This window comes from Halichoerus grypus, chromosome 14 (assembly GCF_964656455.1).
Source record: "Halichoerus grypus chromosome 14, mHalGry1.hap1.1, whole genome shotgun sequence".
NCBI lineage: Eukaryota > Metazoa > Chordata > Mammalia > Carnivora > Phocidae > Halichoerus > Halichoerus grypus.
In genome coordinates this window covers 28,056,218-28,072,787 of record NC_135725.1, presented here as the reverse complement: position 1 = coordinate 28,072,787, position 16,570 = coordinate 28,056,218, and the positions used below count along the sequence as shown (strand labels likewise).

Below are 16,570 nucleotides of genomic sequence, written 5' to 3'. Positions count from 1 at the left end.
GAAATGTGTTTTTAAAGTGTTAGCCATAAGCTGGTTAAATGTTGCAAATACTGCGTAACATTAACAATTTACCAAGAAGTGTGAAAAATATGATTTTCTTAAATTACTGTAAGAACATGACTAAACACAACATAACCATTGTATTTCCAGAACCTAAAACACTCTCTTTATTAGAAAAGTCTTTAAGCCATGTGCACAATCAAAATGATTTGTTATGAACAATAGTCAAAGTCCTTGGGCATACATGTGCTCCAGTGTGACCCCTGAAGAATCCTGTATCTGTCCAAGTACTGAGTGTGGTTGCAGACTGAGCACAAAAATTGTTTAGTGTCATCTGCCACTAGAGAACAATGGATGGGACGTAATGCTGTTGCTTTTTAAAGCGCAACTTCTGTGATAAAATGTTGTCTTCTGGCATGCTTTTGTATTTAGGACGAATGTCTGTTTTTGTGGTTTGGAGAGAACAATTCATTTCTCCTTTGAGGTGCTAGATCCTACACACCAAAACAGATCAAATCCTTATGAAAAACTGGTTATCATTTTTTATTGAGGTAACAGATTAATCTTTTTCTTGGAAATCCTCATATTTAAGTATGGAAATAAGGTCATAAAATATCATTGTTAATCACCATTAGGGGATTTAGCCATCATAAGACATTCCTTAATAGAGCTACTTATTATTCTTTATCAAATATAGTATAACATATTGATCAAATAGATCAGCATCCACAAAAAATAATTCATGTAAGAATCAAGTAAAAATGTCAAGGCTTTTAATGCCACCTATTTACTTCCTATTTTGCAATGACAAAACCTACATCAGCTTATATCTGTAGATTAAGATTTTTTTTTTAATGCCTTGTGAAAGAGGTGGAAGTTAGTGCCCACTCTTTCTTGATGAATAATGCAAGGTAAGCTCATTAAATAAAGTAAAAAAAAAGAAAAGTTCCAGTGAAGTATGGATTTATTGAACACAGGAAAAAGCAAAGGCATATTCTACAAGTAGTTTATGGTCTGGCTTACTGAGTCCACTGTAATTACTTCTCATCAACACTATACATACATATAGTTACAGTTTAAAAATAAATATGAAATAATAAGGAGCAAAAGAGAAGACAATGGGGGTGGGGGAAGGCAAGGGAAAAGAACATCTCTAAGAGGTTGTAAGATTTAAGGATATGTTGACACTTCCGCCAAAGAGCAGACTTCATAATGAAATGCCCAAATGCAAAAGAAATACCCTGAAAATAGGTCACACAGCACAGAACCAGGGCCTTTTGAAAAGTAATATATTTAGAGGTAAAGGACCACAAAATCAGATCAAGAAAATATGGAAAAGGAAACAAAAAAAGAACTCCTCACCTAAAAAAAAAATACTACAAAAACCAAGCTGGATAAATTCCACAACTTCAAAATATTACAGAAGGGAGGTACAAGATCTGGGAATTCATACTGTTAGAAAAAGAGATGAGAAACACTTAATGGATAGAGTAAGGAAACAAACATCCAGAAAGTCTTAGTTCTGTTCTCATTGCAGAAACTCAGGCTGTTCCCCGGCTGCTTTCCCAGCTTGCTCCATCACTATACGCTGGCTATTTTCCCTCTCCCAAAATTACCTACTCAGTCCAACAACCTTTGCCTTCACTCCACTCAGCAAACCAATGGTCCGTTCTTGACATTTTCATTACTTGGAACAGCTCCATCACTGAAATACTTCATTTCCATAATCTAATATCAGAGCATGCCCTCCTGTTCTTCCTACTTTCTCTTGCTTACTCACCAACTCTTACTACATTGAAACTCCAGTCCCTCGACTTTTCCATTATCTTCAATGCATCCGCTCCCTCTGGCTCTAGGGCAGAAGTTACAGTTGGGGGATGATTTTGCCCCTCAGAGGACATTTGGCAATGTCTGGAGACATTTTTGATTGTTGCAACTGCAGGGGTTGGCTACTGGCATCTGGTAGGTAGAGGCCACGGATGCTAAACATCCTACCATGCACAGGACAGCTCCTATGAGGGAGAATTATAAATGTTTCTTAAGTTGAGAATCTCTGTTTTGTGGCCTTCTTTGGATAACATGATTCATTTCTTCAATCACTCTTAGAACATTTTAACCTCAATTCTCTTGCTCTTTCGTCCTTCTGACACCTGTTCTATAAAACCTAACTTTAAACCAACTGAATCACCCAAGTTTTCTACTTCTAAACTCAGTGTACTGAACTCAATCAAAGCTAAAAAAAAAAAAAAAAATTATTACATAAATAAGTATCACATGACCATTCCAAAGGCAGATGCTACATATTCAAGATTCCAACCTCAACGGGACCCCCAGCATTACCAGGCGGGCAACCTTTCGTGTCTCTCTCTAGTTACCCCCTCAACTCCTGTTCTTTCCCCTCAGTGACTATTCCAAACTTCTACCTCTCCCCTCAATCCTCACCTCACCACGTCAGCACTCAATATCAGCAAATTTACCTGCTTCACTTAAGAAATTTTGCCACCATCAGACAAGAACTTGCACATATTCCCTCCCCATCCCATAAACTTATTCATATCTATCCCCACCCTTCCCCAAGCCATCCCTCCCAGGAAGGTGGAGTAAGTGTCCTTCCTGTCTCAGCACTCCCTCACCATGGCCTGCACTCTATCATCTCTCACTGACCTCTGGGACCCTGCTTCATCAATCATCTATGCCTTCCCTCAACTTCTTCCTCTTTCTCAGCCCTTTTCCCCTCAGAAATAATTGATTGTTCCAATCTCTTCTTAGGGGGAAAAACCACAACTGAACAAAAACCCTACCTTACTTCCATATCTTTCTCCAACTCTTCTCTCTCCCCACACAGCCAAATTCCTTAAAAGAACTGTCTTCACTCCCTATCCCCGTCACTCCATATCCCTTCCAGTCCACTGGGCACACCCCTCCCATGCCACTAAAACTCCACAGTGGAAGCAAATGACTCCCTATATGTCAACTTCAGTAGGTTCTTCCAGTCCTGAATTTTGGAGCATTAACGTACATGACCATATCCTCCTTAAAATTCTCTCTTCTTTTGGTATTTGTGATAGCACTCCATCTCTTCCTACTGATTTGGTGCTTCCTTCTCCCCCTTCCTAGATGCTAGTGTACCCTCCAGCTCTAGCTTCAATTTTTCTCACATGTCTATGCAATCCATGCTCTAGTCACTTTGAACGCATACACCCAGTCCCGACCTCTTCTAAGTTTTCCTAGTGAATGACACCACCATCTACTCAAGTTACCCAAATACCCCAGATTTCTTACTCTCACCCACATATAAACGATTGCAAAGTCCTATTGATTTAACCTACGTATCACTTGGATCCATCATATCAGTTCATTTTCTTGGCAACCTATCCAATTCCGGGCATTCTCTCTCACCTAAAACATATATAAGAATATTAAGTACCTACGAGTAAAAAAAGGGAGTCTCCTCTTACAAGTAAGGATGCTACACAAACACAATGAGGTATGATTCAAAAGAACATAGAACACTGGATTTCTTTTTTAAAAATGGATTCTGCTTGAATATATGCAAGTCATTTCATCATCACAGGCTTCAGATTCCCGACTGCTGAGTGAAGGATATAAGAGAAATACCTAAGGGCCCTTTCTATCCTTAACATCCATTCTATAGTTTGATTTCTGCCAGACATTACTCAGACAGTTCACACCTCCAAATATGCACCATACTTGCTACACACGCAAAACATGATCAGGGCAAAAGAAATAGGCTGAGATGTCTCTCCTTTGCTGCCAAAATCTATCAAGCATATCCCAATTCCCATCAGTTTCAAAAAGTAAACCTTCAACTGCAAGTGTCAAAGAAATAAAATGTAAGCAAAGGAAAGGCCAAGAAAAATTATAGTGAAATTGATTATGTATCTAAAAATGCTATCTCAAGATAATTTCTTCAGGAATCAAGCAATACAGAGTAATGAGTTAGCAACAAAATAAATGTGCCATAAACCATTCTGACAGTCAGTAACAACATTATAAACAAAAAGTTCTTTGGGCGCCTGGGTGGCTCAGTTGGTTAAGCGACTGCCTTCGGCTCAGGTCATGATCCCGGAGTCCTAGGATCGAGTCCCACATCGGGCTCCCAGCTCGGCAGGGAGCCTGCTTCTCCCTCTGACCCTATCCCCTCTCATGCTGTTTCCCTCTCTCTCTCTCAAATAAATAAATAAATAAAATCTTTAAAAAAAAAAAAGCTCTTTTTACCCACAGAAAAAGAGTGTGGGAATTGTGCAATAGCAAACACCAACACAATATATACGCAATATGAGATCTTAAAACGTTTCAGGATCTGCTTTTTCAAAGACAGGCTCTCAGAGAAAGATAATATGAACTAAGCTGTGAAAATGCAGTTTGAATGCCATTCAAATGTTATCACCCCAGCCAAATGAGAAGTTTCCTGTCACCCTTTTGACAATTTGGGTTCAGATGCTCTTCCATTGCCTACTAAGCTCGGAAGTAATGTTCTATTTTAAAAATGATATAAAAAGAGAGGGTAGAGGAAGAATGTGGCAGGCAAAACAATTTACATTGCAAAACTGATACTGAGCCAAGTGTCAACACCAAATATAGGATAAATCAACTCTGGAGCCACCCAGCCTGGGTTCAAATTCTAATTTCATACCAGCCTTGTAAATTTTAACAATTCAATTAATTTAAGTTCTCTGTGCCTAGCTTCTTCATCTGTAAAAGAGAACGCTGTAGTACCTACCTCACAGGTAAAGTGCTTGGAATAATGCCTGGCATACTGTAAACACTACAGAAATACTAGGTAATCTTATCATGATTATTATTTTCCTTACTATATTGAGACTAAATGTTAAGTGAGAAGAACAACCACACTGTAATACAGGCTCAAGCTCCGGTTTAAAATTGTTACCAGGTATTTTGTTCACTGTTCAGTAACAACTGTTATTTCAATTGGTATTTCCATCCCCATCCTCTAGAAACTCACAAATCAAATCACCAAGTATTAAGTTCATACCATATGAAATGAGTATATACAAGCATAATTCAATATGCATCAAAAGTATAGCATATGCTATATATATACAATAGAATGTTATTCAGCCATAAAAAGGAATGAAATTCTAATCTATGCTCTCACATGGATGAACTCTACTACAACAAAGATGAACCTTGAAAATACACTAAATGAAATAGATACAAAAGGAGAGTGCACGACTCCACCTACAATAGGCAAATTCAGAAAATCAGAAAGTAGAACAGAGGTTACCAGGGGCTGGGGCGTGGGAGGAGGGGAATGGGGGATTGCTTTTTATTGGGTGCAGAGCTTCTGTTCGGAATGATGAAAAAATTCTGGAAATGGATAATGGCGATTAACGATGTGCTTAATGCAATGAAGTATATGCTTAAAAAGGGTTAAAATAGTAAATTTTATATTATGAGTATTTTATTACAATCAAAAAATATCTTTTAAAAATACAACCTATATTTTCAACAGCAACTTTCAACAGGAGCATCAGCCTTAATGATACTAAAATTAAAAAAAAAGATCACTTATTTTCAAGTTCCTGACGATGGACAACAAAGGAGTCAATATCAACCCTTAGCTGGACTTGGTTTAAAACACATGCTTGAAAATTGGTACATATTTCGCAAATTCAAAAAGGAGTATTATTTCATTTTGCTGATAGTCAATTTTTTTAGCTCGTTGAAGAGAAAAAAAAGAGGATTATACTGAGAAAATACCTTTATATGTGGCCAATGCATAATGGTAGTTTTATGAGGAGGTATCTACCCACACAGAATTATAACACGAGTGCACCAGTACACCTGTGCAGGGCACCATAAATGGATGTGTAAATCTATCGGTGTTCAATTCAAAAGCAGAGGGGGTTCCCATATATGGGTAAACCATAATGTAAACCACTGAAATATCCCCCAAATTCAAAGCAGAAATTAAAAGCCTATTATTTTGAAACATATAGTAACACGAAATATTTGAAGTCTCCATTCCAAACACCACAACCAAAAGGCATATTGCATTTCAAAGACACAACAAAAATAAATTTAATAAATTAGCATTTTCCTAGAATGGCTAAGGTGAAGGTACTCTAGTTGGGATAATTTAATTCTCCAGTAAACTCATAAATACCATATATCAAATATCACTCAAGGAATAATACATAAGGCCAAAACCAGACTAACAATATTAGCAAACACTTACATGGCTCTTCCAATACGCCTGATTTGTTCTAAGCTCTTTACAGACACTAACTCACTTGATCCTCACAACAATCTTCTGAGAAAAGTACTCTTATTATTTACATTTTACAAATGAGGAACTGAGGTGTAGAGGGGTCAACTACCTTGTCTGGGCTCACTGAGCTGCTAGTAAGTGGTAGAGCTAGGACCTGAATAATGGAAGTGTGGTTCCCCAAACCCTGCTTTTAATCACTACGGTTTACTATCTCCTGGTGACACTGAGGAATGGAATACATAAAAATACAGACAAACTCAAAAGGCAAAACAGCTTGTGCAGTTAAATATAATAAAAGCTCTGAGGAAATCACTGTATCACAACACAGGACAGTAAGTGATACTTAGAATGACTGCTCTGAGACATAAGAAAAGGTTAAAATATGTCCGTATACTTAGTGTTTAAGAAAGCAAGGAATTTTTTAGGGCATTTAAAATTGTTCTATACAAAACAATCAGTATGATTTCCATTTCTAAAAGGGTAAAACTTTCAACAATCTAGAATTACACATTCCCTGAGGGGTCCAAAAAGGGTTGTACTGAGCAATCTTGCTTGCCTCTTATCTCATTCTTAAAGATAAGGATAGTGTGTGTGGGGGGGGGGGGGGAGGATCATAAATTAAGCTTTCCAGGTGTTTTTGGTTTTGTTTTTGTTTTTTTAAAAGATTTTATTTATTTATTTGACAGAGAGAGAGAGAGGGAACACAAGCAGGGGGAGTGGGAGAAGGAGAAGCAGGCTTCCCGCGGAGCAGGGAGCCCGATGCGGGGCTCGATCCCAGGACCCTGGGATCATGACCTGAGCCGAAGGCAGACGCTTAACGACTGAGCCACCCAGGCACCCCGCTTTCCAGGTGTTTTAATTCCAGGTATATAACAACTTAATACTAAAGATATTACAAATCATTTAGATTGATCAGAGAATAAACTCATCATTTAGATTGATGAGAGAATTAAACTCATAGAATTATGTGTGACTATTGTGAAAAGCCTAGAATGTGATCGTTTATAGAGTTATTAAAAAAAAAAAAAGGAAGAAAAGGTATAGGCTCTGAAGTCATACATAGACCTGAACTTAAAGCCTAGCCCCACCATTTAGTAACCATAAGTTTTTGGCAAGTTATCTTCACATACCCGAACCTCAGTTTCCTTCTCTGTGTAAATTGAGGATAAAAATTCCTAACTCACAAGGTTGTTGTGTGAGCTAAGAAAATAAATGCAAAGTATCAAACACGGTCCCTGAGATGCAGCAGATGGCTAACAATGAGCGACTATTATTCCCTAGTCTTATTCTACTTTGTCCCCCTAGTATTAGAAGAATCTAATCTTACCAATTAGCAAGTCATAGGCAGGCTTCTCAAAATTACATGAAGATACGCTCTACTCAAAAATGGAACATAAAGTACAAAAAAATACAAAACCAAACCATCAACGGATCAAAGATTTCAGAATCCTGCCTTTCCTCCCATATCTATCCTGGTTGGTTTTGTAATAACCCGTATTACTTTATCAACAAGATGAACTTTATTTATTTATTTATTTATTTATTTATTTATTTTTTGCTGTCTAAACATTCCTAGCGGGGTTCTGTTGCTTATTTATTTTGACGGCTAACTTTGCAAAGGTACTTGTTACCACTGCTTGAAAACCAAAAAGAAAGCTAGGAACAAGGAACATTTTAATGAAATGCTGTAGCAGTTCCATCCATCTCAACAGCTGATTGGATCCTATGTATATCATTTATTATCACAATAGATTTTCACATTACTACGCCACTTCCTTACTCAACAAATACATGCATTAAGGAGCAAAACTCTGTCAGTACGAATGCTCTTTAGGGACACCAAAACTCAAAGCTTGGTGCTCTCAGTAAGGATCCTAGGGGCGGGGGGTGGGAAGTAGACGGTTGGAGGAGCAGGGAAGGTGCCTGGGTTTCAGGGCAAGTGGAAATTAAGAGAATCGTAAACTGAATCTCCTTAAACGAGCCTGGATATGAGTCTAGCGGGGCAAGGAGTGGAGAGGGGCGGGCGAAGTGGGCCTGGAGGCAAGAGAGGAAGAAGGAGGCAAATGCAGGCTTTATAAGGATCTATGCCACGGGGGGAGAGGAAAGTCATCGCCCATCGGCACCGCGAGAGCTGAGGCGGAGAGAAGTGGCCGCTCAGCCTAAGTCCCCAGGACAGGTTCAGCCTCAGGAGTCTGGGAGGACTGAGGGAATGGGGACCCCACCGAAGAAAGATGAGGACTGAGGAGGGTTCCCGGTCGCCTTCAATGGGAAGCTGCTGTGCCAGCCGCCATTGCGGCGCCAAAGAAGAGGAAGGCATGGACCCAACAGGGAGCGCACAGGTTACCTGTCTTAGCCGCCTGCCCACCGGTCTCCACTTCCGCAGACTCCGGGTTACCACGGGCTACCCGGGCCCCGCCTAGTGACGTCATCCAAGCGCGCCTGGACCGCAGTCGGTCCGGCCCGCCCCCTCCGGAAGAGCTGGGCGGAGTCGCCGGGGGGGGGGGGGGGGGGTCTGCGCAGGCGCGGAGCTGCGGTCGGAGAGCGTGGGCCGACCGGGATGGGTTGGTTTGGGGGTTGTAGGGTTACCCTGTTACCCAGTTATTTCTAATTACAAAATCTTATAGGCATTTAAGAAAAAAAGTTACTGAATTAACAACAGTGCACTTTTTATTCCTTATTTTACCCTGCTCCTGGTATATAGGACTGTAGTGTACATATTCATTCCACCACAATTCGTACAGTCCTGTTATGTGCCGGGCAAGCAGTGTTAAAGGAATCTGGGGGGTACAGCAGTGAACAAAACAGTAATCTTCTGGAGATTCCTTTCTAGTTCAGAAAGTAAACATTGAATGACAACAAATCTATATGCGTTCGTAGAGATCAGAAGTGTGTGGAAGGAAAAAAAAGGAGGGCGCCCCATTAGTTTGAGATGTTAAGGAAGTAACTATGAAGAGGCCTGTTGAACTGAGAAGTCAGCTTTGTCAAGATCTGGAGTTAGAACAACCAAGAGAAGAATCTAGATGTTCGAAAGCTATGGGGAGGGGATAAAATGCGGTGCCATTGAGAAAGTGAGAAAGGAGGCTAGGGAAAGAACAGAAGATGAGATCAACAAGGCAGGTAGAATCCTGATCTTGTAGAGCCTTTCTGCGTCATCATAAATGGCATGGGTTTCATTTGAACTGTAATGGGTAGCCAGTGAAGAGTTTTAGACATGCAAGTGACAGGATCTGTTTTTGTAAAACAGCCCTAGATGTTGTGCATACAATGAACTATTGGGAGACAAAGGATGCAAAGAGAGCAAGTTGCTTTTGCAGTGATGCTGTAAGAAATGATGGAGAGAAATGAACAAATTTAAGGAATAATTTGGAGCTAGAGATGACAGACTTGGAGATGGATTACATAAGGCGATAAAGGAAAAGAAAGGTGTCAAAAATTACGCCTAAATTTTGGGCCTCAGCAAAAAGCCAAATAATGCAGCTGAAACAACTTCTAATGCTTTGCAAGATTTGCTTCTCCTTCCTTCAACCCCGATCCCTTTGCTTCTGTTACCAAGCCCTCTTGGTTCTTATCTTTTTGACCATCTCTTCTCAGTTTCCACCCAGGGGCTCCTCTTTCTTTCCCTTTTCCTTAACTCTTTCCTCCTTGATCTTCTTATGCTACATCAAGCTGGAAACCCAAAAGCCTACAAGTGCTCAGGCAGTGAACACGAAGGAGTGAAGCTCATGATTAGAGACTATGGAGAACTGGAGTTCATGGTCCCTACTCAGCTCTGGATGATTTTTGCCAACCAAGAGTGCTGGCTTGGTGATGTGGTGATGATACAGATACTTACATAAAATTTGTTAAATTTTAAATGTTGGTCACTAATTTGAACTTTGTTAAACTTTGATTTTGGACCAAACAAAACACATGTGCAGGCCACAAGTTTGCCTTGTGGTGGATATTTTCCCAGTGTGATGACTTCATCTACTCTCTTGGGACTACCACCAGTAAGTTGATAACTCCCAAGTCTGTCTCTCCACCCAAACCTTTTTAAAATTTGCTATTGAAATACTCAGTTGGCATCTCAAACTTGACATTTAAAACTGAACTCATCAGAGACTCTTAACTATAGGGAACAAACTGAGGGGTGCTGGAAGGGAGGTGGGGGGGGGGATGGGGTAGCTGAGTGATGGGCATGAAGGAGGGCATGTGAAGGAATGAGCACTGGGTGTTCTATGCACCTGATGAATTACTGAATTCTACCTCTGAAACTAATAATATAGTATATGTTAATTAAACTGAATTTAAATAAATAAAACTGAACTCATCATCTGCCCCCACCATCAAACCTAACCTACTCAGTTATTCTCTGTCTCAGTTAACAGTATCAACATCCACCCAGGCACCCAAGCCTGAAATCCAAAATGATCCCAGGCTCATCTCTCTCCCTTATCCCACAGTCAAACCAAACATGTCCTGACTTGGACCTCCTCAGTATTTATCACATTTGCCCACCACCTCCATTCTTAACTAACCACTGCCTTTGATGAAGCATTCGTATCTCTCTTTAGGAAAGTCACATAACCTTTCTGCACCTCAGTTTTTTCAGTTATAAAATGTCACACGAGTTGGGGGGGGGGCACAGGGAAAGGGAGAGGCAGAGAATCTCAAGCAGAATTCCTGCTGAGCTCAGAGCCTGACAAGGGGTTCGGTCTCACAACCCTGAGATCATGACCTGAGCTGAAACCAAGAGTCAGACGCTTAACCAACTGAGCCACCCAGGTGCGCCAAACCCTCAAATTTTAGATAATAGAATATCCTATCTTTGCTGTACATGTGGCCACTCTCCTTCTACCCCTCCCCCTGCATGTGCTTGCTCACTCTCTCTTTCTCTCTCTCATAAATAAATAAAATCTTTAAAAAAGAGAATTTTAAAAAAGTCATAAAAGAAGAGCTAGCTGGCATGAGGGAAAAGATGCTTGGAGTTCGGCAGCCATCTTGACCATGGATGGTAACCATAAGGATGAAAAGCCAACATGCTGAGAAAGGAGGGGGAGAAGGAGCGTGGGATTCTGAGTCATTGCTGACATTTTTGAGATGCTGACCCTGATATCTCTCTCTGGACTTCTTAGTAAACAATACTGCTTCTGGTTTTTGCCCATTAGTAAGGCTTGTTGTTGTTATTGTTGCTGCTTGCAATTACTTTTCTAAGTTCCTCTAAGTACCAAACATAGTTATATAAGCCCCTCAGCTCTTGATAGAATTTATTAGCCTAAAGCCTGTCTGCCGTGTCTCTGGCCCATTTAATGTCACCATAGTCCACCCACGTGTCACACCAAAGCAAGTGAGTGTGTTAGAACCCAGCATGGGTTATATGCCATCATTTCCTAAGACAGGAGTTGTGGCAAAAAAATTCTCTCTAAAACTCCTTGTGGATTGATGAGAGACAGGTGAGATGAATGTGTCAAAATATAAATGCAGGATTTAAAATATTTGCAAGTTTCTAAAAGAAAAATCATACCAGAGTAGGGTGGTTGATAAATGAAAGTTGAATGTAATGACTGGCCTAACAGCCATGAGCCACAAGTCATCTCAGTGACTTGGACAAAATGGGTTGAAGAGATTACCATTGATTTTATATGCAGTCGACCCTTGAATAACATGGGGTTGAACTGTGTGGGTCCACTTACACATGGATTTTTTTTTTGTAAATACAGTATAGTACTGTAAATGTATTTTCTCTTCCTTATGATTTTCTTGATAACGTTTTCTTTCCTCTAGCTTACTTTATTGTAAGAATACAGTATATAATACATATAATATATAAAACATATGTTTATATTATCGGTAAGGCTTCTGGTCAACAGTAGACAATTATTAGTAGCTAAGTTTTGGGGGAGTCAAAAGTTATATGTCTATTTTTAAAAGATTTATATATTTAATTTATTTATTTTTAAAAACTATTTTATTAATTAATTTATTTATTTGAGAGAAAGACAGAGAGCAGGGGGAGGGGCAGAGGGAGAAAGCAGACTCTGCACTGAGTGCAAAGCCCAATGCGGGCTCCATCTCATGACCCTGAGATCATGACCTGAGCTGAAATCAAGAGTCAGACGCTTAACAGACTGAGCCACCCAGGCGTCCCAAGTTATATGTGTATTTTTGACTGCACAGGATGGGGAGGGGATCGGTGCCCCTAACCCCCTTGCTGTTTAATGGTTAACTGTCTAGTCATATAGCAGTTTGGGCCACAGATCTTATCACTATACTGGTGGTTCATGCCAGAAGTAAATGGAGAGGAGAGTCTGTGGCTTAAAGCAACAGGGTCATTTCAGGGTACTGAAACTGAAAATGATGCTCCTTTTACTAAAAAGAAGAAGTAAGAGACACAGGGAGCAATTGAAGTATTGTTGCCAAAGAGAATGGAATATGGGGATTCCTAGAAAGAAAGAGAGTGGCATTCATGATAACATATTCATTTTTACCAAAGGACGAAACAACAGTTTTCAAAGGATTCCAATGAAAGCAAACATTAAAGAAGTTCAGCCATGGATTACACAGAGCTTCTGACTTCTAGAAAAGAAAGTCCCTCCACACTCATGTCTGGTCTCTCTTTTCTTCCCTAACGCAGAAGCACGTTCAGTGGAAAAGGGGTATGTAAGACTTAGCATTAATACATTCCTGCTAACTGGGTATGTGTCATATAGCCACATTCATTGTTTTTCTTTTCACAACATTTCCTGAGTGCTGTCATGTATAGGTACATTTATGGGCTCTGAGGATACAAAGATGAAAACATATGTCCCTGACATCAAACAACTTCCAGGCTATTGTAGAGATAAAAGTGGCTTATTACATTAGAGGTCAGAGCTCTGGACCTGTGTCCTAGGTGGGCCCCAAATAGCAAAGCCAGGATAAGAGAAAAGACAAATGAGGATAAATTTGGGGAGGGGAGATAGATGTTGAGAAACCAAGAATGCTGAAGACAAGATCGAGTGCAACAGGTCAAAGGGAGATAGTGTGGGGTGTCCCTAGGATGGTCATTGTGGTTGACAGAACGGCAGGTACTAAGTGGTTTGCCAGCCTCAGGCTAGTGTGGGCAGCTGGTCTCAACACCCAGGTCTGACTGGTCCAGAAGGTGCTCAGTATGTTTATTTATTAAAAGAATGGGTGAATGCAAGACAAGACTCTTATATGACTTTTGTGCCATGTTTTTGGGAGGCAGGAGAGCGGCCACAAGAAAAGATAAACATTCTCTATGGAGGGACTGAGAAAAGGCATATTCTATCCATACACACACAGGAAGCCAGCACAGCACAATGTAATACTTTATCCAGGCACAAACCCAATGATACAGCTTTGGGAAGACCCCAACAAAGCTCTCTCTGGTGGGGGCCTACTCACAAGGGGCTGGGCCCTGGCAACCCAGGCAATCACCCTGTAGGAGGTCCCATAATACCAGTCATGTTTATGCAGTTGGGAGCAAGTTGCACCGATCACCAATGATAGTTTTGGAAACAGGCAGAATCGGGGTCCGCTTACCCACCAAAAAAACATAATGATTTCACAAGCAGTAGCAAAAACTTTCTACTACGGAGTGACCTCCCAACCTACAGAGACATTTCTAAGAATCTGTGGGATTCAACTTGATTGAAAGCCCTTCAAAAGTCACTGAATTTTTCTAGTTCCATTACTGTCAGTAATAACAATGTTTTAAGGAATCTGGTTTTTAAACCCACTTGAAATACAAGCACTTCCATAAAAAGATTGATAAACACTAATCTCTTCTCTTATAACAAAAGGTTACCACTGGCTGGATGCTTGTATTAGTTGTGACTCTGGTTTCAAGTATCATGTAAGGGAATTTATTATAAAAAAAAAAACACAGTAGTGACTCACAGAACCCAAAGGCAGGAATGCAGCTGGGTCAGAGGAACCATGGGAAGCCTACAGTACTCTCTCTTCTTCTCCCTCCTCTTGTTTTCAAGTATTTCTGCTCTACTCTTTTTTCTCTTCCTAGATCTACTTTGTCTGAGTCTGTAGACATGGAATAAGCAAAGATGGTCATCTCAGAATACTCAAGATTATATCTCTTCCTTCTAAGAGATAGCAGATCTCTTAATTCCAATTCCAAATCACTGAAAGAAGGAACATGATTAAGACCATTTTAGGTCAAGTGTCCACCCCTAATCCAGTCATCTCTGGCCAGGGAGCAAGTCATGTGACACAAACGTGGCTGCCGGTAGCCTTCTCTAGAAGAGGATGAAGGGAGGGTGATCCCCAAGTCTCATGTTTTATTGCCAGAAGTGTAAAAATATCCCACCCAGCAGATGAAGCAAATTCCTATGCTAATCATGCAAAATTTTAGATCAAATTTAGACACCTGGCTCTGGGTAATTGTTGGCCTATCATAGAGCAATATGAGAATTTTGGCTTACTGAGAGGACAAAGATCAGTCTTGGCAGCTGGACAGTATTGCTGCTTCCTACCCTCCCTGCATCCCCAGAAAAGCTTGATTAAAATCTGCAGATCACCAGATAAGATCCCAAGTGGGATGTAGAGCCACGGTGTTCACTGTACATAAGAATGACAATAGCACAACAGTTTCAGTAAGGTTTCTTGCATTGAGTGCTATTTTACTTCTGCTGCCAGAAAACTAATGTGATTAATCACATCATGGAGATCCATCGAGATGATACAGTCTGGCCTGTTTTTATGTTCCTTCTCATGAACTTCAATCTCTTTTAAGCTATTAAGACCTAATTTCAGAGAAAACTTTTTTTTTATTCTCAAGAACAGAAAAGATAGAATCAGTTGAGGAGAATCACAACCATTCTCTCTTTCTGTATCTACCTTTAGCTTTTCAAAGGAAGGTACCCTATGATGAAGTTGCATGTAGGACAACCTGAACATTCCTCACTGTTTTGGTCACGAGTGTTTATGTATTGAAAAAAAAAAAAAGGTAGCTCCCTATTGCCAACTAAGTTTTAGAGAGCAGGAGTCAGGGTGGAGTCACACTGCAGAATCCCTTGGGAGATTCTTTTGAACACAGGAAAAAACATTAATATGTTCCACCATAATGTGTCCTGTTCTCTGTCAGTGTTTATGGTTTTCATTCAGAGAAACTGGTAATTCAATATTTTCTTTTTGGTTGAATTAAAAAAAGAGCAGACATTAGTAAATAGTTTCATTGATTGAAATGTGCTCAGAAAAGGCCGATGGTCAAAACAGTTGTTGACTGTGAAGTTTTTCATTAAGGGAAATGTAGTAATATCTTGAAAAGATAATACATGTATACGAGGAATGTCAAGCATTAAGCAATGCTTTCCTATATTAATAATGAATGGATATGGGTGAAATATGAAACCAGCTTTTGATGAGATAATTATGGTAGGATATTAATTTGGGGTTTGTTCTTAGTGCTGTGGGAATGAATAGGGAGTGGCTGTCTTTCCCTGTCCCAAGAAGTCTTTGTGTTCTGCATTTTATCTCCCTAGCCTCGGAACTGCTCTTCTCTCAGGAAGCTGAAATTTAAGGCACCTGGGAATCAACTCCCTGCCATCCAGTGAGGATAATGGGTGATGGGAGAGTGGGAGTAGTGTGGGATGGAGGCAGAGCCAGCCCAAGCAGGGAGAAAAATGGGAGCCTTACCCTAAAAAGTTAAATGGTGGAAGGTCAGGTTAGCCTGTGCACATGAGGGCTGAGTAGCATCCCAGGAAGGACGGTACATGCAAAGATCCTGTGGCAGACAGGTATATGGTACACCCAAGAAATTTCTAGAAGAGAGGAGAAATTTGGAAAGAAGACTTGAGTAATAGGGAGGGATCAGGGTTTACAGTGTCTTGTATCTTGTATTAAAAGAAGAAGAAGATAGCAGGAGGGGAAGAATGAAGGGGGGGAAATCGGAGGGGGAGACGAACCATGAGAGACTGTGGACTCTGAAAAACAGACTGAGGGTTCTGGAGGGGAGGGGGGTGCGAGGATGTGTTAGCCTGGTGATGGGTATTAAAGAGGGCACGTTCTGCATGGAGCACTTGGTGTTATACGCAAACAATGAATCATGGAACACTACATCAAAAACTAATGATGTAATGTATGGTGATTAACATAACATAATAAAAAAAAAAAAGAGGTCGTACAAAGCCACTGAAGAGTTTAAGTAGGGGAGTGATGCAGTCACATTTGCCTTATAGGCATTTTATCTTTACAGTAGTTCTCTGAGGTAAATTCAATGGCAACCTCATGGGACTAGCTTTAGGGAAGTTTAGCAACCTTGTAATCTTTATCAGACACCCAAAAGAAACATGTATTCTTCTAATATGACAGTGTGCT

At 40.3% G+C, this 16,570-nt stretch overlaps 1 protein-coding gene across 7 annotated transcripts in view; it reads right to left on the bottom strand.

Moving 5' to 3' along the window:
• The window catches only part of AOPEP (aminopeptidase O (putative)), a 337,581-nt gene extending 328,921 nt beyond the window's left edge, over positions 1–8,660 (bottom strand). For all 7 annotated transcript variants that reach the window (XR_004914923.2, XR_004914927.2, XM_078061964.1 and 4 more), the window contains exon 1: positions 8,601–8,660. The gene's annotated coding sequence lies outside the window, so the exon portion shown is untranslated. The remainder of the gene's footprint in view (positions 1–8,600) is intronic.
• Between the last annotated feature and the right edge of the window lie 7,910 nt (positions 8,661–16,570).